Source organism: Epargyreus clarus, unplaced genomic scaffold, assembly GCF_041222505.1.
Source record: "Epargyreus clarus isolate Ecla_fem2 unplaced genomic scaffold, WU_Ecla_fem_2.2 ptg000003l, whole genome shotgun sequence".
Classification (NCBI taxonomy): domain Eukaryota; kingdom Metazoa; phylum Arthropoda; class Insecta; order Lepidoptera; family Hesperiidae; genus Epargyreus; species Epargyreus clarus.
The window spans coordinates 7613395-7638564 of record NW_027332211.1 but is presented as its reverse complement, the minus strand read 5'-3'; the positions used below and the strand labels follow the sequence as shown (position 1 = coordinate 7638564).

At 34.8% G+C, this 25170-nt stretch overlaps 1 protein-coding gene across 2 annotated transcripts in view; it reads left to right on the top strand.

Annotated features, from left to right (window-relative positions):
• Positions 1-521: 521 nt before the first annotated feature.
• Positions 522-25170, top strand: part of LOC140752322 (uncharacterized) — a 73261-nt gene continuing 48612 nt past the window's right edge. For both annotated transcript variants that reach the window (XM_073086592.1, XM_073086574.1), the window contains exon 1: positions 522-791. The gene's annotated coding sequence lies outside the window, so the exon portion shown is untranslated. The remainder of the gene's footprint in view (positions 792-25170) is intronic.

Below are 25170 nucleotides of genomic sequence, written 5' to 3'. Positions count from 1 at the left end.
AAGAATAGTAACTTATACATCAAAATTAAAAGGTATTATGAAAAGTATTTTAACACGCTTTTATTATTTATTTTATACTTCGATTGTAATGTCGGTCTTGTGTACTGTAGCACTACCATGAGTTGGCATAGAAACGCCACTATAGAAATTGTAAATAGAAAACTATTGTCATTTCCTTGTGAATAACATAACTACTATCGTTACGGTATTTCTTGACAACGTCTGTCAAACTAATGACTCATGGGACCGAATTTGTATGGCAATAGATCATAATGACATTAGCTAGCGCTTTGATTTCGATAGGTTTTTTACGTATCGAGTTACGTAGTGGCTCACACTACGGATTTTAGTTCTACGAGTGACCACCAGAGGCGCTGTACAATTTTTCATACATTTATTTTACGCAGTCGCTAGCGAGTAATACTTTTGTAAACTCATGGTAGTGCTACTGAACCTTTCCGTGAGCAGCAGGGACAGAGCGGCCTGCAAGCGAGCGTACCGCGCGAAACAGTCGCATCGAACAAGCAAGCATCAGTCGTAAACGAACGCGCGCGCTATCCTTACGTCTCACGTGCTCTCGCGTTCCGAAGTTATTCTCTTCGTCACACATTGTGACTGCAAGTGGAGTGAAACTTGTGAGAAAAACACACGTAAACAACTCAATCGTCTATAAATTGAATCGAAGGAAGTAGGAACAGTGTTGGAATCCCAGTTTTGTGACACGCCGACCCGAACAACGACATTGTTTTTGTTTGTACTTTTTGCCGGTGCACTAATTGCCGTTTGTTGAGGTAAGCAAACTTTGTTCTGTTTGAATTTTATTATACAGTGCTTAAGTCGTGTTTGCATAGACCGTTGGGGTGTTTGAATAATAATACTAATGTTAGTTTCCGTACTTGTAGTGCAAAGGAAATATCTGCGAGGCTTCTGGTTATTTGAAACCGCATTTCTGAAAACTCATTAGTACTTTATCCCTGTTGCACAAGCAATAAAAAGGAAGCATGTTATGTCTATGGAGCGGCCTCATCCGCCGGCGCGGAACCGGTTCCAGGCCAGATGATAGTTTGTTATTATTTTTTGCCGCAACGAGTAGCTGGCTATCGATATTTTCTGTACATCAACTTGCCCGCTAAGTTTCAGATAGCGATCACTGTTTTAACTCACGACTATTTATCGAATTACACCTCGAAGTTGAAAAAATAGACGCATCCGTTGATCTAAAATATTATTTAAACCACGCGCTTCCAGTGCAACTGCCAATAAACTGGAAAATACAAAATCCATTATTTTCCTTGTAAAATTAACTTTAGCTTTTATAGTTAAGCCTAATTTTAATTGACGTAGCCTGTAGTCTGTAGTAGTAGGTACACTATAGTGCCTGTTATAATCATAAATTAGAACCGGAATTGGAGTAACCTTATAATAATCTATGGTTATAATAAGGTTACTCCAATTCCGGTAAGATCGAAAAATTGAAATTATACGGTTTTTTTTCGATCTCGATAAGGACACATAAGTCATCGTAGGTAACTAGTTAGGTACGTCACTTTTATGGTATGTCGTATAATGTCGCCAATTTTAAGAATCATGGCGAATGTAATCTACAATTTGACTGGTATGGTTTTTAACCCACCTATTCCTTACCTATTCATTTTTAAATCACACGCCAACCCATTATCAACCACAGGTCCACGAAACATAATGTTTAATCAACTAACGCTACCCACCTGCCACCCCTTTAATAAACAGAAATGTTACCCATTCAGTTAATTGAATCCCTTACCCTTTCAATATGCTACTTGCAGGATCTGTATTGTTATCCATTGTTTGCCTTGGGTATCGATATAATAGTAGGTAAATATGACCCGTATCACTTAACATTCGAAGCGAAATAGGTTAGTCTCTATATGCCAGTAACGAGTAATTTTCCTGATCATTTCACGACTAATTTCTTGGCTGATTATTTCCTACTAGGTATCGTAGCACCTTGTTATCAAGAGGAAATATTGTGGTAAAAATAAAATTTACTACTCTGAGAGTCAGTGTTCTATCAAGTAGAACAACAGTAGACAGTAACAGTAGTTCGAAAACAAGTTGTTTTAGCAGCATTTCATCCAGTCCGGTAGTTAGGAGTAGTTGCAATTAAGTAGGTTAGCAAATATTCATGAAACAACTTAAGACTCGAAGCATAATCTCGATTATAAATGCCGATAGGCTACAATGGCCACTTAACATAAGATTGATTGCTTGCAAGTTTGCTGCTTTAATGCCATGGTCAAAGAAAAAGGTGATAATGAGGAAAGATCAAAAGTAAATGCGAACCGTATTCAATCTCTTCATCGACTTATATCTTGAATATTTTAAAATAAAATGTTTTGTAATGAATACCAATAAAAAGTTATTCATTTATTTGATCCACATCAATCAAGTTGTCTCATAGTAAGTAGGTACACTATTCTCAGATTTGCATAGATCAAAATATACAGTTCATCAATTGAATCGAGTCATTTGTCTGAACTCATTCGGCTCTTCACACTTTTACGGCGAAAGTGTTGAGCGACTTGGTATTTTTTTACAGGAATGTATTTGATAGGATCATATTATAATCAAGTAGAAACTCCCATTTGCGATTGTCGAAAAAACGCATTTTTTGCTCTACCAAAGGCATCTAACGTTACCAACAATTACGTTGCCCAAAAACGATCAACTGACAGGTGTCAGGCACATTGCGAGATCAGACAAATTGTATGTCAGTTCAATTGCAAAGCCGACAATGAGCAATTGATCGATTCTGGTTCTTTGATCTCGTGGTTTGTGGGCGTTGGGTCTTATAAGGATCTCTATTTGTAGAAAAAAATACTAAAAGGATCTCTTTATATGGAACTGGATTATGATTACTAGATCGAGACGCTGCGTAATAGATAATTATTAGAAGTACCAATGACTTTGTCTGACTCCAACTTTTGTGGCTTCCAAATTCTAGTTACTTTGAAATACTATAACATTGTTAAGCCTACATCAGACGTATTAACTACCTAAGCCCTATAGATGCGAACTGGTGTAATTATTAGTAATGGCCCCAGACCTATTTATAGTGCACTAAAGTTAACGCACCTGCGACAGACTTTAACAGCTTCCTCTGACACATCCTGTTGCAACTGAACAGGAGACCACATGCCAGTTTAAACTTCTTGTTGCCCCATATTACTAGTATAAACACAACTGGCTCTAAAAGTTATGTTTATGGACCATTTAATAATAACTGGTCGGTTGATAGCGCTTACATTGAGCTTCGAATTTAGTTCTACATTTTCTTGCTAGTGTAAAGTATTTTAATGCTACAATAGTCTAATGGAAAACTCTGCTTAATTGGGGATCATGTGATTTTTAAAAGTTATATGCGTATTAAAAATAATCGTTAACTGCTATGAAAGTTACAGGAGAACATCGTGAGGAAACCCTCACGCATGAGAGGTCATAAAAAAAGTTCTCAAAGGTGTGTGAAGTGGTCCTTGCCGAGTTTATTTTAGCTTACTAAGATCTAAACCGAGAGGGGTAAAGGATAACTCTGATGGGTGGACGACGACGAAATAAGGTTTTCGTCGAAGTAAATATGTTTCCGAAAAAAGACTTACCTTTTCTTACCGTTCCCTTCAGCAATTTATCTGCAAAGGTCAAGTTATTCCGCGCCTTTGTTATGATATAAGGCAAAGAAGAATAAACTAACAAACAACCTAACTTTCAATAATATTAGTGTTATGTTAGGATTACAATAATATAGAAGTTATGACTAACCCATGATAACGTTATGATATTATGATGATAACTGTAAAGATTATCGTACCAAAAATGTTTTTGTCAGAAATTTTACTCCTAATGTTCAGGTAGCTTTGATTGAACCTGTAAAAAGCCGCAAGGCTGAAGCTTTCAGGCTTTCAGGGCTATCCACGTTTCACGCCATTATGCTACAAAATAGAGGGCACACCAACCCTCTGACAAATGAAAACACGAACTGCATCATTTCAGTGTATCCCTAATGACATCATTACATTTACGAGGACTATCGTCCTATTATGTGGTGTTTGATTTGGGAGAATAACAGTTTTTGTACCTATTAAACGATTTATCTTTATCATTAAAGATTTGATTTTGGCAGGATTTGCGTACATACAAATTTCGTGGCGTTCGTATGTTTATGTTAAACAGTACTTCTTTAATTTAGAGTCAATAGTCAACATACAAGATTAGTCTGATAATACTCGAGTACTTGAGTTTATCTGTTGTAAACATTGGCTAACAAATCCTCGCAATCTGAAACAAGTATCTCTAGTAGGTATCCCAAATGCTCTCACAGCTAGTCAAAACCCTTTGACGCCTGTTCATTCATCTTTTTAGACCGTGCATTCAGGCCACAAACAGCTAAAGTACGGAACATCGCGATAATAAACAGGATTTGGGTTAAGTTTAGCGTTAATGAAGTTACGCAAGAAATCCAAGAATTATGAAGCTGAAGCTAGAAATGTGGGGGAACTATCCTCATTAAAATTATGTAAAGCTATTAAAATTGTAGATTAATTAATTTTTCAACTTTTTCAAAATTGCAATATGCTAAAATATAAGTAAGTAATAAATAATCTAAGATCAATTTAATCAAGCCATATCATGTTTTGGTTTTTATAGCAGCACTGCAGAAGAAGGTATCTAAGACAGTAAAATAGTAAGAGCTTCTGATATCTTAAGTACAATAACATTATTAATGAGTACCATTGCATCTACTTTTTGTATACATTATTTAAAAACAATGCATTTTATTTCAGGAAATATTATTAGAACAAATCAATGAGTCAAACCATCGTGAACAAAGAAATCTCCATAATTAAAAAACATAAAAATGTTTTTTATAGAAACAGGGATACACTTCAACGTCGAAATAATATTTTAATGTATAAAAACCATGGCTGTATGGGAGCTCTAGAAAAATGAGTGCACTATCATGCACTTAATCATCGTACGAACTGGGTTAAGGGGTAGGGTATTCACAAACAACCTGTTTTAATGAGAATATACAAGGATCATCCAATACAAAATATGATGCAAGTTTCAACGCAGAATTCTAAAAAATATTTTATATTTAAAATTGTTTTAAAAATTACGATTTCAGTTGTCGCTGCCGGATTTTGAAACTTCACAGTAAATCGGCAATAAAGAGTTCTTTCTGCTTCGTTTAATGAAAATGTAATAAAAATGCTGTAAATGTTTGAACTTGGGCTATAATCCTTGGGTTTGTCCGTCCGTGCCAAAATTCCGACGTAAAAAGTTATTCGAATTTTATAGTGTTTACATAGGACGAGGGATTGGTCAACTCTGCGTGATCCCAAACTGAGTATCGTTGAAACCTACGCTTTTTGTTTATTTTATTGTATTATCCGGATATATCAGTTTATTTTGGAACACAAATAACTTAGATCTTTTATCTTATATGATAAACGTCTTATCTGTAAAGGGGACAAAGATAAGCTTTACGCATTTTTAATTTTATAAAATGTAGAGATAAGAATAAGGCGGTCAGCCGCGTAAAGCAGCAATTAAACGTTTGACTAACGAGAAATTAAGTTAATTGAAATTCCTGAACGAAGGAAAGTATTACATCAACATTAATATTATATTTCGAGCAGAGTTAATCCCTACAAGAACACGAATTAATTACGACATGGCGATCTCTCTCATATTAATTAAAATTCTGTCTTCGCCCCGATCGGGCTTACTTAAGATAACATCCTTCCCTTCAGCTGTCTGCATATTGATTAACGGGATTAGAGTAATTTCAACCGTTCAGATAAGACGGTTTGTTGCATGATTAATTATGTGGATCTAGTTGAATTATGTCCTTAGATGAACGTCATTAGGGATTTAAAACAACTCAATAAAACTTAACGGTGATGACAGTTAAAACTTTGGATCTTTGAGTATGTTTGGTTCGGGAGTTTATTATATACTTTCGGTAAACACTAAGAATTTGTAAATTTATCCTGTTACCCGTCAATCTAATACTGTCCTCCCATTGCTCTCAGAGCATATAGTATACAGGTTTTAGGCCATAATCAACCGCGCTGTATAATAATGGATTGATCGACTATACACACCGTTGAATACTTTTTTAAAAACTCAGTTCTACACTGACACTCACACTTTCTCACGATGTTTTCTTCCCGTTTAAGAAAATATAGTAATTGAAAACGACTTGTTAATGAAATAGACAAATACCAGTATGTGGAAAGGAGTTTGAACACAGGAAGAAGTACCCATAGATGTCATTATTCCTTTACTATTTGACGAATTGTTTGAATGTTGATTTTAGTACAACTAAATAAACACTACGAATTACATAACATAGCAGTTACATAAAGCATGATAACGATGACTACGCTAAGCGAAGCGGCTACCAGTACTGTAACTTGAATAGTAGTAAAGTTCAAACTCACAAGTGACATTAAAAGGGAAAGCAACCCACACAAACCGCAGGCGGATCGCTTTTCAACTTATTAGTAAGTTGCGGTGTCGGTGCCCACCTATGATATAGTGAACTACCATATTACGTTTGCATACTTTTTTACCCCAAGGATTGAAACATTTTATATGACTTTTCTATACTAATATTATAAAGAGGAAAACTTTGTTTGTTTGTTTGGTTGTAATGAATAGGCTCAAAAACTACTGGATCGATTTTAAAATTCTTTCACCATTCGAAAGCTATATTATCTACGAGTAACATAGGCTATATTTCATATGAAATATATTTAATAAATAAATTTGAGGCGGTACAAAGTTTGCCGCGTCTGCTAGTTTATAATATAGGAATAGCAGACGAGCTTGCAGTACACCTGATGATGCCAACTGTCGCAAATGGAAATCTGTAATCGACTGTAGATAAGAGCAAACTCCTTCTTGAAGTCAGCCACAGATGCGCCGCTATTATTTAGGGGTAATACTAAGTTGGAATGCCTTGTAAAAGTACGAGTATATCCCTCGTATCACACCTTTTAAAACAAAACACAGCAACGCTTATCATTAATGTTATTACGCGGAAAGAAGTGTGGCAATGGTACCACTGGAGATGAACAACTAAACCAAAGATGTGCCGAAGTTTGAACTTAATATGTGAATAATGCAGTCTGTTATTGGCGGCAAAATAAAACGCGAAAAATGTTTACAACTCCACTGTTTCCTTTCAACTTCTTTCTCTTCTTAATTATTATTTACCGACTTGTGTATGAAAATCAAAACTGCAGAGAAAGAAAGTATATTACACATCACGTAACCACCTACCATAACTCAATTTATTTCTTATTAGTTGCTTGTGCCGACAGAACCACCCTATTACGTCGCACCCCACAGGGATACGCACGTCGGATCAGGCCGTTTTTGGCGTGAAAAATACGCAACTTTTTCTTCCCAAATTATTTTGGAAGTCCCTTGGTATCTAGAATCATGCTTCGTTTTTGTGGTCGAAATATTCCAGTACATTCTTAGTTTAATACATTGTATTATATCAAACAATTCGTAAACAAGCACTACTGTTTATTTGCTCTGATACAGTTAATGTTAATAAATCAATAGTTATCAATTGACGCAAGTATTGAACGCATTCTGCATCCTGATAAGGTGTGTGTCCTGTCGGTCGTTTACCTAGACAACGAAGGAAATTATAACGGACTGATAACCTAGTCTTATCACTCATAATGTCCTGAAGACATCCGCTCATAAGGACACATGCGTCACGTATGCGGGCATTATAAATGAAAGGGACTTCTATCTGGAAGTGAGTCCTCACAATTATATTGAAAACGTCGTTTAGGTATTGATATCTTAAGAAATCTACTATGGGTATCAGAAAACAGATAAAAAAAATTAAACGTTTATATCTAAAGACTATCTTAAATAAAGACCATCGGCCATATTCGGTTTCCTTCGGATCTGTATAGCGCAGTTTTCGACGCACCCTAGTGCAATATATATTAAGAGTTGTTACAACATACCTTGATTTAATTTACTTACTGCTTGTTGCTTACGGCCTGGTACTGTACTGACTCTTTTAAGATCCTTCTTCGGCAGGATAGTTACTCTTTATTTTCAAACTATATACAACCTGACTATAAAATAAATACACGACATACGGAGCTAATATAAACGTAACATAGACGAAGAAAGATTGTTTTCTGTACCGGTACCCGGCTTCCTTGGAATATGAAAGCAGACGTGGATAATAAACATGATGAATTACATCGCTATCTCCAGGCCGATAAGACAGGGTAAAGTCTTGGAGACATCCGGTGCAACGTTATTTATTTATTATTTTATTCATATAAAATAAAGAATGCAACGAGAAACTAAATGAAATTTTCTATTAAGAAGTCAAATTGAGCGATAGTGAGAATGAGTGTGGGTAGGGAAATGTTGCAAAGCAGATATACTCCCGAAGTATCCAACTTAGTCCTCAAGGGAAGCAACATATCCGTCACTGATCTTAGCACTCTAATCCTAATTGAGATTGATTACAGATATACATGGGCGGCGTAAAAGTCCTACCTTTGTACAAGTCTTTAGATTACATAACCCACTTAACGATTAAATAACTAATAATACCTCAGAAAATACAAAGCTCGTAATTGTTTTTTGGTATTTTTAAGATTTATGTCTATTATGTATGGACAGTCGAAGAAACTTATGATATTTTACACAGACTTGGAAAAGCACACGACTATTGTGATGCCTAAAGTATTTAGAGATCCTCTGTTAAATGGAAAATCTAGTGCAGGAGTGCGGAACCACGCGCCATAGCTTGTGACCTGTTAAACTGCATACTTGTGATGCTCATAATACCAAGGTATACCTATTAATAGAATAAGCATGCAATGCTAGTATGACCCGTACCACTAGTTACTAGCGTCCGAGATGGATCAGATTATCTTAAAAGTTAAAACTGATGCATTTGAAACGGGACATCCCTCTTGTGAGCCAGGTACACTTATCTGGAAGGAACCGAATGTTCTTAACAATTTTACATCGACTTCACAAAACAAAGGTTTAAATTTCATCGCCAAACAAAATTTGGAGCATTTTAATAGCACAAACCAATTGTCCTAAATTAAATGACTTTTCTGTACAATTTTTACATCGACTTTTATACATGCATTTAGGTACAAAATGTGGAGCTTTTTAACGTGTTTTTTACATTATTATGCCCTAAATTTTGAAAATAGTAAATTTAAGTGTAGTTGACATAATTTACAGTTTTAATTCGGCACCGTTTTACCCTACCCACGCTTACGGTTGCAATAAAAATAATTTACAAAAAATAGGGTGAGGGCACCTACAAATGTAACCGTTATAACCGTTATGCGATGACAATAATAGCTATAAATATACATGATAGAGAACTGATGTGTTTGTCTATGAATATAGAATAACCGCTATTTTTAAGCTAATAGTCATAACCCTTGAGAGAAACGCCACTTTATATTACAATCCTACCTTTTATCAATCTATTGGAAACGGCTTAAAACTATTTTGACTTGCTTTTTGTGATATAAACTACCTTTTACCGAGGAAATATTTACAATATTCACGTAAAAGATAAAAACGAACGTGAAAAACTGCTCACAAGCGGCGTATTTAATGACTATAGATATACAAAAAAATCTAAACTGTTTTTTGTACGTTTGTAGAAAAATAGGTCAGTTATGGCAGCTTGATGGTTAATGATTTATAAGACGCCACGCTTGAAAAAGTTATACAAATATTTTTTACCGCATAAACAGTTATTGTGCGATATTATTAAAAGTTTTCGCTCCGCTAATAGAAAACGAGCTAAAGCGGATATTTTAACCGTTTTGTATTTTTAACTGACGAGTTCGCCTCAAAACGACTCGGAGTTCAACAACTTTAAGTGTTGCATTTAATTGCATTTGCCACATTTTTTAATTTAAACAATTTGGAATTTTAGGTACCTACTTATTTATTATTATTATATAAGGCAAAAATTCAAAGAGGCTCCCATTTTATCAATATTTCAGTATCCATATGTCATAGCTTAAGATTTATGCTTATGTTTCAACTTTAATAGATTACTAGTAGTTAAATATGAGATGTAGCAGCAGCAGGCACATAGTTGACTATTTCGCTATCATTACATTACCATCAGATGCACTGCATTTTCGTCGAAAAATAATGTAGAATATTAAGTGGAAAATGTTGTCTATAAAAAACAAAGCCATTAGCGTAAAATAAGACAAATAATTTATAATTTATAATAATTTCTGTTTTTAATCCCCCTTACTTAAAAAAAACAAGCATGGCACAACGGGTTAAACCAACATTAAGTTACATAAATTACTAGAAAACGCAAGAACACCTGCTGAGTAATTAGAAAGCTAAGGGCAGCGGTATCGTGCAAAATTTGCCTACGCTACGTACACGAACATTTCCGCGTTTCCCCTCGAATTTGCGCGGGCGGAATACAAACTGCGTTGTCAGGACCAACAATAAAACAAAGAGAAGGGCTGATTTATACCACTTTCTCGAAACGTGTATTAGCGATAACTGGGCACAATAGCACGCCTTGCTCTAATAACTGCTCACGTTCGTTCAGGCAAAAAGATGGAAATTGAATTATAGCAAGGTTGTGGTCATAATAGAAGGGTTAAAAAGTCGTATTGACTAAACTGTTACACCAAGAAACGTGCAGTGCCGAGTATAAAAATAAACAGAGCAAGAATGTCAAATAATAGGTATAACTAGTACTTATTTTAACAGAAATACCTTATATTTTATTTATGGCCGAAAAATGTAGTGCAGTCCATAGAAAGTTTTACGAAGTTAGAAACTATTAGTGGAGTAACTGACTGCGGGGGCGCGTTATAAATAATGCGCTAATTTTGCCGCACTGTTCTAAACTCACTTTTTTGGAGCTTTTTGTGATATGGCAGTAACAAACAAGCATACTTTACAACTACTACCTATGCCCGTTGGATCGAAATATGACTATGTCTAGTATGACCATTGAATTGTTATATTGTTTATCGATATTAGGTAGGCAAAACATTTCATAGTTTGAAAATTTGTACGGACACAATAATTGCCGCTCTTAAATAACTATTAATTCGAAATAGTATCAAACTCCTATCCGAGATTGGTGGTGCTATCCCAAAAATCTAAGTTGGAATGATTTGTTTAAGTATCCATTCTTCACCACACCATTCAACCCAGAATAATTATGCTGTTTATAGATAGAAATACAGTAGTGTGGTCTATTGAATACTAAATTCCGCTTACAAGTTGCATCCTTTAAACATAAAATACTTATATTTATATCTTACGAGTGGAGGAATTCGCTAATAGTTACCTACGTAGTTAGTCGGCCCTGTGACATTCGGAAAGCAGGAATTCCATGTCAAATGTATGATGTTTCAACATAACATGCCTACTCGTGTTAAGTGGATATGCTGAATACGTAATCAAGTGAAATGTCGGTACGCCTGTTTGGTGCTGATGAAGTCATTTTACTTTTAAGACCTAGTTACGTCACCAGTGACGAATACTAAGTACTACAAATGGACATAAGTACTTGTAAAGCTATGTAGGTCTGCATGAATGGAAGTAGTTTTTAGGGTTTCGTACCCAAAGATAAAAACGGAACCCTATTATTAAGCTTACACTGTCTGTCCGTCTGTCACAGGGCTCTACCTCTTGAACCATAATATAGACGCTTGAAATATTTACAAACTATGTACCTAGGTATAACAGTGACCGCTATAACAACAAATACTCAAAAATAAAGGCTAAAAAGAAATGGGTGTCGGCCATACATGAAACCGCCATTTTTCGGCGTTTTTCCCTTTATCTATTGAACCATAATAGGAAGACGGTTCCAATTGTCACAATGCATGTACTTCTATGGCTGATATGATATATAATAAACACTTAAAATAAAATAAAAAGAACATTTGGTGTTACGGAACGTCAGTCGTGAAAAACCTATAAAAGTAAGTAAGTTTTTAGAATTAATGCATACGGCTAGTACACAGACAGATGAAATATAAAAGTAATGGCTACGAAACAAAAACAGTTTTTATCCTGTAATATATGTTTTGTTTGAAATAAATGGCGCATAAAGCTTTCGCTTCCAAACAGGTAGGTACCGACCGCCGCTTCTAATACGGAACTGGGTTCTCAGTTCCGAAAATAATCCTGGAAGTCGCTCAATAATGCTATTCTCAGATCAACTTGTACCAGATAATTGGATCGGAAATGAATTCACTTCATCATCAACCCATTGTTGTCCCACTGCTGGGCACGGGACAGAATAGCCATGAATTAGGCCATAGGCCACCGAGCTGGCCAAGTGCGTATTGGTATACCTTTGAGATTTTTTTTAAATCTCTCAGGTATGCAGGTTTCCTCACGATATTTTCCTAAATCGTTTTAGCAAAGTGATAATTAATTTCTAATACGCACATAATTTCGAAAAATCAGAGGTCAAAATCAGATGCCTGGGATTTGAACCGCGGACCTCTCGATCGAGAGGCCGAGTTTCCTAACCACTAGGCTATCACTGCTTTTTTATGTATTCACTGCGCGCTAATTATCGGTCCTTCCAGTTCTTACTCTCCTAAAGAATGTTGTCATAATAAACGATGTTACGATCCGTTGGAAACTGAGACGAAATAATTGAGTACTAGAGCAGATTTCGCTTTCGTCGTGAGAGCGTTGAAGGAGCACTGAACTTTGTTGACTGGCGTCCCCACACCTGTGGTTCGCCATTAGTTCCGAGTACCTAGAATCTATCTCAAGAATCTCGAGATAGATATCATATGTTTATGACACCTGTATAACTATGAGAATCATGAACTGGGGTAAAAGATGGGAACCGCTTTATTAGCCACTATTACGTCTTTATGACGTTAATTGCAAAAATATAATTACACAATCACAATTAATGGAACCAGTTTTGAGCTTGTAAGATTTTTGTCGTCAACGCGTTTTTGTTTTTATAGACAGAAGTAGTTAATGGTGACTGTAATAAAATTTAAAATCGATATATAGTAAGATTGCTGGCTAATTAATTAACTGATAATATACTGAATTTTTAATTATTAATACTTGTTATATTATGCTGGCTAATTAATTAACTAATAATATACAGAATGTTTAATTAATAATACATATTATATTATGCTGGCTAATTAATTAACTAATAATATACTGAATTTCTAATTAATAAAACATATTATATTATTCACATTATCTAAAATACGACTCTTCTCGTATGCTAAATAAATTTCGATTTAATTAATGATATAGAAAATATTTTGAAAACTTTATTCTAATTAGCCCATTACATTTTATGTTATTGCTTTTATTAAGTGATGCGATAGAGGGTGCTTTACATATTAATTAAATTTACAGTTTTATTTACGACTAGCTGACCGGGCAAACTTTGTACCGCCTCAAATAAATTTATTAAATATATTTCATATTATTATAAAATATAGACTATGTTACTCGTGGATCGCTTTCGAATGGTGAAAGATTTTTAAAATCGGTTCAGTAGTTTTTGAGCCTATTCATTACAATCATACAAAACAAAGTTTTCCTCTTTATAATATTAGTATAGAAAAATAAACGTGAGAAGTAAAGCCGTTACTACGAACTCGCTAGCTTTTATGTTAGGGATATTTTTGTGTAGTTTTATAATGTTTGTAGTAATCCCACTAAAACCGAGATTTTATTGCCCTGTCGATGTTTAAACACAGTTGCTGGCATTATCCAAGTGGATATCAAACGTTTTCCTAGAAAACATGGTCGCTTGAATGCATAGTAAACATTTTAAGTTACGGTTAAAACTGTGACGGTATATTTGTAGTGTGTGGATCGGATTCTGAATAAGACTAAGGCCTTAAAATGTAGATATTATTTTATGTCTTTGGTTATAATGGGTTCACTCCCACGTACATGTTACTTGTGGCAGCTGTCTCTTTTTGTGTTCGTATGGAGTTTGCATTACCTATCGATATGGACACGCTCTTTATAAGAGTAGGAATATGTACCTAATAAGAAGAAAAAATAAACGGAAAATATAAACGGAAAAAAATAAACGGAAAGAAAAAAAATAACGGGAAGAAAAAATAAACGGAAAATATTAAAACTTGAAGGCATTTCGTATAGCTGTAAAAATCTTTAATACTAATTTAATGTCATACGACAAATGTGTAACTTGCATATGTCCAACGTGCAAATACGTATACTTTCACGCAAAAGTTTTTAAATTCTTCATTTACATATCTGCCTAAACAGACCAAAACCCAAATTTTCTGCATACTATTCTAGTACAATGACCATGAATTGTCATTCCTACATAGTTTGTTAAATAACAGTTATATGAAACTACTGTTATTAAAAACGTAATATTTTTTTACTAATCAACATGAACTGAGAACTTGAGTGATTTAGTCACGGAATTCGATGGAGCCAAGCTAATTATTATTAACGAATTATTGGATAGTTCCACTATTTATATTCGAGTATTTAGGTATTATTATCTACTAGCACTTTTATTGCACTAAAGTATTGAAATGTCGTAAAGTAAATGTTATTTTTTATGGAATCATATTCGAACCTTCAGTTCAGATATAACACAAAAGCATGTACTCAAAAAGATACAAAAGGGTATGTTTTATAAACAAAATATATGTAATTCTCGCTGCTAGGAAAAATCCAACGACACCGCAAAAATGTTAAAATAGGGCAAACGGCTTGACCGATTTTAACATTAACTGTACCAAAGAATGATAGGTATATGCTCCAAAAACAGCCCTCCGCTGTCGGTCCAAAAGATATATCTAAGGAATTATCATCATAATGATGGTACTCCAAAAGCAACTGGTCCGTTCCACTCGATGGAAACTTCGATATATTTAGCCCGCACAATAGTCCGCGCGCCTGAATCATACCGCTGTAAACGGAAGCATTAAATTTTGGTTTCGAAATGTGCACAATCCCTTTTGAATGAACATGAACATTTGTATAACGATGTCGTTACACGATCCCACGATGTTTGGCTGAGGAGGCGATGTCAGGACTAGAATGGGGCCAATATAACATTGAGTTGAAAGCTTTAAGATGAAGTATAATTTAATACCTCTTACAATGTTTGAATCTTTTGTAAATGTGTTATCTTTACTTTAATAACAATGGTACAATCCTCAGCAGTAGCAACGCATCTGTGGCCAAGCTCAGGTAGGAGATTCTGATCTTGTTAGGAGTAGAAATTTCCATAGGCGGAGTGGCCCCTTTCCATCAGGTAATTGCATGCTAGTTTGCTACTTCTAAACCGAATTCCAGAATGAGTATGGAATTAAGATTTCGTTAATACAGACTGACAAAGACTGCTCGTTACGACATGACCTTCATCATACACTAGCTGACCCGGCAAACTTTGTACCACCTCAAAATCTATTTATCAAATATATTTCATATAAAATATAGCCTATGTTACTCGTAGATAATGAAGCTTTCGAATGGTGAAAGAATTTTTAAAATCGGTCCAGTAGTTTTTGAGCCTACTCATTACAACCAAACAAACAAACAAAGTTTACCTCTTTATAATATTAGTGTAGATAGGTACTCGATTTTTATCAAATCAATCAATGATTCTATGCGAATTCCTGATGTCTTTCATACGTATGAAAACATCATAATAGTGCGATATTTAGTATTGATATATGTATTTTTTATCAAATTAATCAATGGTTTGGTGCGAATTCCTCAAGTTTTTCATACGTATGAAAGCATAATATTAGAAGTGCATTGCTTAGTATTTGGATATGTGCGTGTTATTACAAAAACAATCATGTTCAGTTGTGAATTTAAATATAATTCAGCGTCGTTTACGAAATAGCATAGCAACATTAATGTGTGTCAAGTGTGTAATTATTTAAAAGCCACTTTAAACTTAAATACGGCATTATGTAGCGAATAGCTGAAACCAAAGGAATTACCGTGCATAACAAAGATAGAATGTAAATGCACGTTAGTAATACTGTAGTCAGAATTGTTTTAACAGACCGAAGTCTGTTTATTTCAACAAAAGCGAATATGTTGTTCACAAAACGGTGTTATTACTTAAGTTGCAGGTTAATAACTGAAGTGAATTAAATGGGACGTTATATTAAAATGGGACGTTAAGTTTGCAAAGAATATAGGTTAAGTTTTAGAGGTATTTATGTATGATATAGATAAACACCTCGCCTAATATTTACTATTGTTGCACCTTAAACTCGTACAAAAATACCAGTATACACGTACAGTGGTGCTAGAGTCCAGAATGCACTGTTGTGTACACCTGATGGGTACATGTACATGAACATGTACGGCAGTAATGAAATATATGCGATGATGGAACTTTTGCGTTTAGTTGTTACACGTACAGTTCTGATATATGACCGTTGTAAAACCTTCATTATATAACCGCAATTAATGTAATACCCACGACAAACGTTTCAAACAACAAATCTATAACAAAACCCCTAAATATTTAGTACCTACGGTAACCGAAAACAAAAGACAATTCGCAACGGAACATAAAATCTCCTCATTGAGACGTGCAAACAGCAAATCTCTTAATAATGCACGTCAAACCGACTGGTTTGACATGTGCAATGTGCATGGTATGAAAGCACTTGAAAAATTGGCCACGTGCGAGTCAAACTCACACGGAGGGTTCCGTACCACCAAATTTTCGTTTTTTTTTTTTTCGAATTTGTTATCATAGCATAGAACTGTTTATCTATTACGGTTCAATAGATAAAGTAAAAAAATATTAAGAATATTTTTATTACACAATGAAACTAAAAATTTGCGTTGGCTTAAAATTTTGTTTTTTTTTCACAGCTCGCTCTAAGAGACAGAAAACCTGAGTATTTCATATAAATTTCAGATTAATAACCTCACGCGTTCCTGAGAAAAGGGTCTTGACAGACGGACGGACGTCAAAGTGATCCTATAAGGGTACCGTTTTTCCTTTCGAGGTACGGAACCCTAAAAAGGAGAAATGCGCTCATCACGCAACAAATGGACACCTACGGGGACTGTTCACACAATAAATAGCGGTCGTTAGAGCTCCGGTCCCAAGGACCATTATGTTGACGGGCGAGGGTTGAGCAAAAAGTCTCGGACGAATGCTTAGTAGAATGTAATTCATACATGGCAAACTACAATCAATACATTTTATGTCATTTTGGTAAACAGTCAAAAATATATACTGTTACTAAGAATAAAATGATGTATTTAAAAAACAAGTTAAGTTTATAAGCTTAACTCGCACTCTTAGGAAATGACCGTTATTTTATCAGAACACTTAAATACAAGATAGTATTTTAAACTTATATCAATAAATAATTCTAATTACCTATTAGAATCACAATACAATATGCAAAATTTTACAAAATCGAAACAAAACATTAGAGCTTTCTTTGTGTATTAATATCGCATTAATCTTTTTACAGTTCAAAAAATAAATATGTCCAGACACCAGATCATTTTCCCAAAAAGCACTAAATAGTTAATCTTAACTCGGCACTATGTCAACCCTACAAAAACCGCCTGGACCACTGAGACCCTATTACAAGATTTTACACTAATTACTACTTTACTGGCTCGCGTACGCATTTTACAACTTGACTTCTACCAAGTTCCTCTAGTGCTAAGCCGCGTCGACTTGAGTCAATTACACAACTATTAAATATGTAGTAAAATGTGCTAATATGTATATTATTTTTACTTTTCTTAGTCTTCTAAGACTATTGGATTCAATGTTATCGCGTTAACTTTATGTGTATTATATTACTTATAATGTGATTTAAAATGTATATTGTTGTTCGTCATATTTTATTTATTTCATACTTTTTTTACCTGAATAACACCAATAAAAAGCGTTTTTGTCAGTGCGTTTCTATTCATCAATTAAGTATGTTTATGTTATTACAATGCGAATGACTACCATTTTTGTTTCAAATGATTTATTATTTTAATATACTGAAGATGGACGTCATAATAAGGCATGCATTTGTAAGCGACGGCTGTCTGTCTATCCGTGTTAACAATGACATTCTTCCGACCAAATGTAGTTAACATTAACAACACTCGTACCATGTCGTAATGTACCTTCCCACCTTTGCAATCAGCGGTTAACGCGTAATATTCTATTTGTAGAGCTTAATCTTTGCGCAACAAAAAACTCAATTAAGACTGTGGTAGATACCGTGATATAAAAGCATTCGTTCGTTTAATGGCTAAGACCTTGAGAGGTCAAGGACCGGGCATGATTCGTCATTGTATCGGGTACCAGGTACTGTCATGGGATCTTTGTACCCCGCGGTCGCTTTAAAGATCGAACATGACGTTGTGGTGTGAGGTTATAAAATCACAATTTGTCGTTTTTCTTTCTAGCGACGTTGGTCTTGGGAAATACATACAAGTACACACGAAAAAATAAAGTTTTCTCTATAATTTTAAGGTTACAGTTTTAGTTAGAAATATTAAAAAAAAATTCGACATGTTATCATGGTTTTCAATATACCTAAGTGCCACCTGATTTATTTTTTATTAATTTTATAGTCAATATAAAATATTTTTCAGCCTATCTAGGTAGACTAATCTTCGAAACTATTGAACCGAATCGATTGAAAGATAAAAAGCTTGACGGTTTTACACAATAATATGACTTTACTATTTACTGTTAATATGATTACGTCGAAAATGACGACTCTTTTCTATACAGATGGATGTGTGAGTTATGACGTGTGTGGGACTCACCATAAGGGTCATAAAATTAAAATTCCAAGTTATATGACGATGTTAAATCATTTGTAACGTAATTTAACTGAGTTCATGTCTATGTAATAACTAATAAAAATAGATTAATTTAATGTAAACAAACTTTGTTATTACTTGTTATACATTTCAACATTTTTTATAATGTAGTTTATATAGTAATTTAATGAATTAGATTTCGTAAATCTCCAATTAGGTAATTTATTACTTCCAAACAATTAAATTAATAAATGAAATCTATCTACGTATAATTTAATAACACCAAATTATCATCATGTTTAAATTTCTGGTCACATAATCTAATTAAGGTAGGTACTTCTTATTCTTTACTTGTGTGAATGTTTCTAACCCACGCCTTAGCTAAGTAACTTTACTTCTTACAATATTAATCAGAAGCAAAAATTTCATCAAAATCGGTTCATGTATTTTAAACAACCATCGAATGAATCCATAAAACATGTGCTAAATAATATATAAAAACCTAGACCGAGTACATAATTCTTAGTTCATAATTTGGATGTCTACCCGGAATCGAACCAGGAACCCCCTAACATAACACCTTTTCAATTTAGAGTACGTAGACAGGGCTTCGAATGGATAAAACAGGAACGACGCTGTATTTCCGGGAACAAGTTTCTGTAAATGGGTTCGTATTTTGGTGCTCACTAGAACGTGAAGCAGGTGTCAAAACTGTTTTGCGGCAGATGGGGTGTATTTTTATAAGGGGTTTAAGGTAGTCGTGCACAACACGAATAATAAAACAAAAGGTAATAACATACAAAGAAAGTAAGGACAAAGAGTGGTAAGTCCACGTGGTTCCAATATGGTGGCATTATCCCGTATAGGGCTTCTGCAACTTACATTAACTTCAGGTCCACTCTAAAGCTTTGGGTCATCAAATTGAACTGTAGCAAGGTTACGTTGCCAGGTGTCTATAAGTACCTACTTACTATCAGCCCAGTTATAAAAATGGTGTTGAAAGAAGACTTTTGCTGTCTATAGCTTTGTAGGGTAGTGATCGTACTAATTATAGTTAATGAGTATTTTCCCAGGGTGACCCTTTGGCCCATTTCTTAGATTATATTCTCTGCTATATTAGCTTGATGAACAAATAATGATTTATTAACATTTAAAAACGGGCATTAAAACGACTACATAAATAAGTAAATCACATGACGTATTTATTGCCATGTTAAATAATAGCAGTCACTTAGCACATAAGTTAACTAATTTTATGTTGTGTAAAGAAAAAAATAATAATAGACCTTAGCCTTGAGCTACCATAATAAAATAAGGCATAAGCAAGAGCAATTGTTTGATCTAAAGCATTGTACATTATGTATGTTATCCTAAACAAGTCACAATGGCCGGAGGCGGCACCGACCACTAGGCATTGAATACCTTTCTGAATTAAAATGAAAGAAGGCTCACTAAACGCATTTTAATGGTCAAAAAGGTTTGGACAAGACCTTTTATTTCAATTCAAGAGCGGTAATGCGTGTGACCACAGATTTTAGGTCGTCTATTAAAAGTACATTAGATTTTTGGGAAAATGAAGCGATATCAATCTTCACACGGTCTCTATCGAGGTTACCATGACAACCGTCCATACATGGTCTTAGGTTTGAAATCTGTTTGGATTAACTACTAAATTCACTATTTAATATTTATTGGAGCTGGGTATTATATACTTTATATGTGTAAGATAGTGATTACAAATTAACATTATGATGATGTACCTAGGCACTAGTGATGAGATGCCCGTATGACAATTTTACTGTAGAATAGACAGGAAGTCATAGATATTTTATTGAGTTCTTTTACCGTTCAAGACAAATATATGATTTATTTACGAACATCACACCATGTACGCCACGTGTGAGTATAAGTTGTATTTTAATTAAAAATACCAGTTAAAATACAGACATATTTATGTAGAAACAAAGCACAAGTAGACAAAGAGCGAGCCACAAGAGCGAAGTTAGCAGGAACAGTAAAAGCATTACACGCTTAAGTAGATATGAGTACCCACCGAGAAACAATAAACTCATCACGGGTACGGTTCACTCAAAATAAAAAGGGTCTAAACTCTAGGCCATAGTTCACTACGATGACCGAATGCGCATTGGTACACTTCATATACCTTTGAGAATTGTTTTTAGAAAACTCAGGCATGTAATATGTACAGATTCGTCGCGATGTATTCTTTCACTTTTAACACTATTCGTAATTGGTATCTAGTAACATGGAGTAATGTAGTTCTAGATACTAGAACCAGTATAGTTCGACCAGGATGGTAGCATCAGCATACCTATTTGTAACATAAAATACTTTTTGCGTTAGGTGGAAGGATGTCGATAGGCACTGTTTGACATGTGACGCATTTATTCCTCAGGATTGACAACTCATGTGTGATCAGCTTCAGTAAAAAAACCCAGTTTTATATAAAGGTAGTTACAGTTATCCATAAGTGACAGTAACCACTTACCATCAGGTAGGCTACATGCTTGTTCGCAACTTCAATCGGAAATTTATTAAAAAAATCCATACAACTAGTCTATCGGTACTTTTATAAACAAAACAGTAGCCATTTATCACTGCGTATTTATAACGCATGAAACCACGGGGGATTTACATACGGCTAATATTGTTTGAAAACAATGTTTATTCATAGCGGCTGTTACGTTAGTTACGTTAGCATGCACGGAAGAGTGGGCATGGACGATATTCATAATACGTAGCTAGTATTGGCTGGGTATGCCAGGAAATAGCTTTTGATGAGATACCTGAGCAAAGAAATAAGACGATTTGGTCAATAAGGATTTAATACATTTGTTTATATTGTGTAAGGGATAAATGTTTTAATAACATGATAATTATTATAAAAACAAAAAAAACAGTCGTGTTTTTGTCCATGTCACGCTAACAATTTAGACGACTCCAACGATACCTCATAAGTGAAGGTTTGTCAAGCCATTTGGTCTATAGGGTGTGCCAAATAATGAGACATAAATACAAATATACTACGGGTCGAAAAACATTACGTTCCGCAGTTGGGTAGTAAAAGGGATTTTCCACCTTATGCGAGCTAAATTTTAGGGCATGGTAAATTATTATTGTAGCTGCCCATGATCGGATAATAATCGGTAGTAGGTTCAAGTAGGTAAAAAAATAATTACTTAGTTCAAATTTAAATTAAGACAGTCTAGATTAGTTTATAAAGCCTGGACACCCTAGCGTCGTAACTCCCGGAAGTGACCCCTCTATCGAGGAGTAAACTCGATGAACCTTTATTTTCCCCTTTTATTCGTTCCATATATCCGGAATATCCGCGTCACATAAATGTGATAGTCTTATAAGCATAGTGGTTGATTCGTGGCCTCTCGAACTTGAGGGTTCGAACTTGAGAGGTTCGAATCCCAGGTGTGCACAGAATTTTCAAGTTAGATGACAAATTAATGACCACTTGCTTCAACAGTGAAGGAATACATCGTAAAAAACCTCGATACCTGAGACAAGTTTTATAAAATCTCAAAGGTGTGTGAAGTCTTGGTAGACTCACTTGGCGCAGTGGCCTAATCCTTTACATTCTAAGAGGAGACCCGTTCCCGGCAGTGCGACAGTAATTGGTTGACGACGACGATTTGTTCCATATATCCGGAATATTCCCGTCACATAGCGAAATGTGATAAGAATTGTCAAGTTAGATGCGTATTACAAATTAATTATCACTAGTTTTAAAGATGAAAAAGTACCGTGAGGAACATACCCGAAAAATCTTTAAAAAATCTCGAAGGTGTTTGAAGTCTACCAATTCGCAGTTGGCGCAGTAGACTGGCCTAATCCTTCTCGTTCTGAGAGTAATGGGTTGACGACGACGATTCGTTCCATATATCCGGAATATTCCCGTCACATAGCGAAATGTGAACGTTTCGCACAAATTGTACTTAATTCCGGCGATCGGGATCGCTGACCCAGAAAATGGAAATCCGGACGGCGTTAAATGAGATATTTTAATACCTACCTGGCAACTGAAATTTTTCGAAATTCGTTTTCTTATGATTTTATTTCCATATTCAATAAAATATTCTATTTCAAAAACTTTGACATTGAAATTAGGGCAGGAGCTCTTAATTTCGATATCGATGCTAATTCAATAACGAAAAAAATGTTCCTTTATTGAAGCTTGAATTTTCTCTGAGGAATAATAATTATCTATTCCAAGAAAATTTGGAATGTCTTTCAGAACTATAGAATTACCTCCAATATTACTGTGGGTCGTATCATTTAATTAGTTTAAGTTTTTACCCGACTATTAAGGAAACAGCTAGACGGATTTTAACATAATTATAATTTGTCATTAAATACGTCTTAATTGCGAGAGAAACCATAAGCTATCTTTAAAGCATTCTGGCTTTTGTTTTTATAATAATTGCTTTGATAAAAGAAACTGAATATATTCCATAACTGTTAATTTTCAATATTCACTCAAAAGATTACATTTAGCTATGAAAGTTAACTTTCTAATTGGGAAACACTATGGACTTTAATACCTTTACTAATCTAGTTCTCATTTCATTCCTACAGCTTACTATTTCCGTTCAAACTAACTCCACGGAACTCGATTACCTGGTTCGATAAATGGACCTGGATGCGGGATTGATCGTATCGTTTTTACGTAAAATGCTTTGTCCTAGTCGAAACTTTCGGGATAATGGAGAGGCGTAGATGTAACAATTTGTTTATGTTAAATGGAAGAATGTTTTGGTTTTTTATAATCCCACTCTAGGATATTCTCCGTTATGGCTGCTACAGGCGCACACGAAGATAAGAACAAAAACACCCAGACCCAGAATAAAAACCTAATTTAGTTGTTTAGATAATTGTCCAACCTACAATTTTTGGTAAGGGCTTCCTAATTTCTTCTTTTAATAACTCTAGCCTCACACAAATGATTTATGACTTTGTTTTTATTAAAGAATTTATTTCTCTTAAGAATATGCACAATTCAGTTACAGAGAAAATATGTAGACTTTCCTTTATATTCGACTTTTTAGCCTACTGAAAACAAATTAAATGATTTTAAATATTGTTCTAAGAATTATCTGTGTGTGCATGCCTATTTAGTCATGAAAAACAAAGTATCTGTCACCATGTGCGCAAAGATAATATTATGTACCTATTTGTCACAGATTTGCTTCTCACAAAGGCATCACGTATAGTGACAAAGCAAAGTGCTAACTAGTGTACATTGTACATGTTTTGATGAATTAGCATATACACGTTGCATACATGCCCCTGAGTGCCTATTCACATGTATCACAACTACACCGCACGGCGGCGACAAAGCGACAAGCAGTGGTTATGTATGAAAAGAATTTCTGCTCGTGCTACGTTGTCGTAATTACAAAAACATGTCTGCGATAGAGTGGGCGGATTATCGTACACGGTTGTGCTTGCCTTGTGGTTGCGGTGAAGTCCACACTGTTGCTTTGCGCCCGGTGTTAATAATCAATCTATCCGATTTTTACCTACCAACGACCGAAATTTGACAATGGTGAAATTGACAAATTTCTAGATACCATATGTAGTGTTCCCGACTCAACGTCGGGTTAGTAGTATCACTTAAACCATATTTGGCTCGCTCACGCACCAACACGCCCGTACTCACCGACGGTCTAGCATGACTGCCCCCACACAGTCCGCTCTCATTCCGTGTCTTATGCGCTCGAGACAAACTACCCACAATATGATACACTACACCATATATTGTCCAATTTCAACGGGGATAGTACAGCAAGACGTGCAAAATTCCCGGCCACATATGCCGTTGTGGTGTAGTGTAGTTGTAGTACATGTGAATAGACATATATTATGTTTATGAAAAACATGCATCGATTACGAAATCATAACAGCGAGTCACATAAATTTAATTTGAACATTCTTGTTGCTCGAATTGCGAGTAGTTAATTAATTACAAGGTACTTTATTTGTCATTAAACGGGTTTACACATATTAATCTGGGTTAATTTATGAGCCAATGTTTCAATGGAATTTATCCTTTATGATGATTAATTATCATTGGTAGCTTTGATAACGGTAACTTAGTTTAAGTACGAGTAAATGAACTAACGACCTAATTAATTGATTAGCGGCACACGATTCGCTGAATCGGATTTTTGGAAATTCGCACATTTTTTGCAGTTATAACGAATTAATAAATTCGGAATGGAAAACCAAGAATTTGTCATTTGACAGAGTTAATGGATACTATCTTATGTA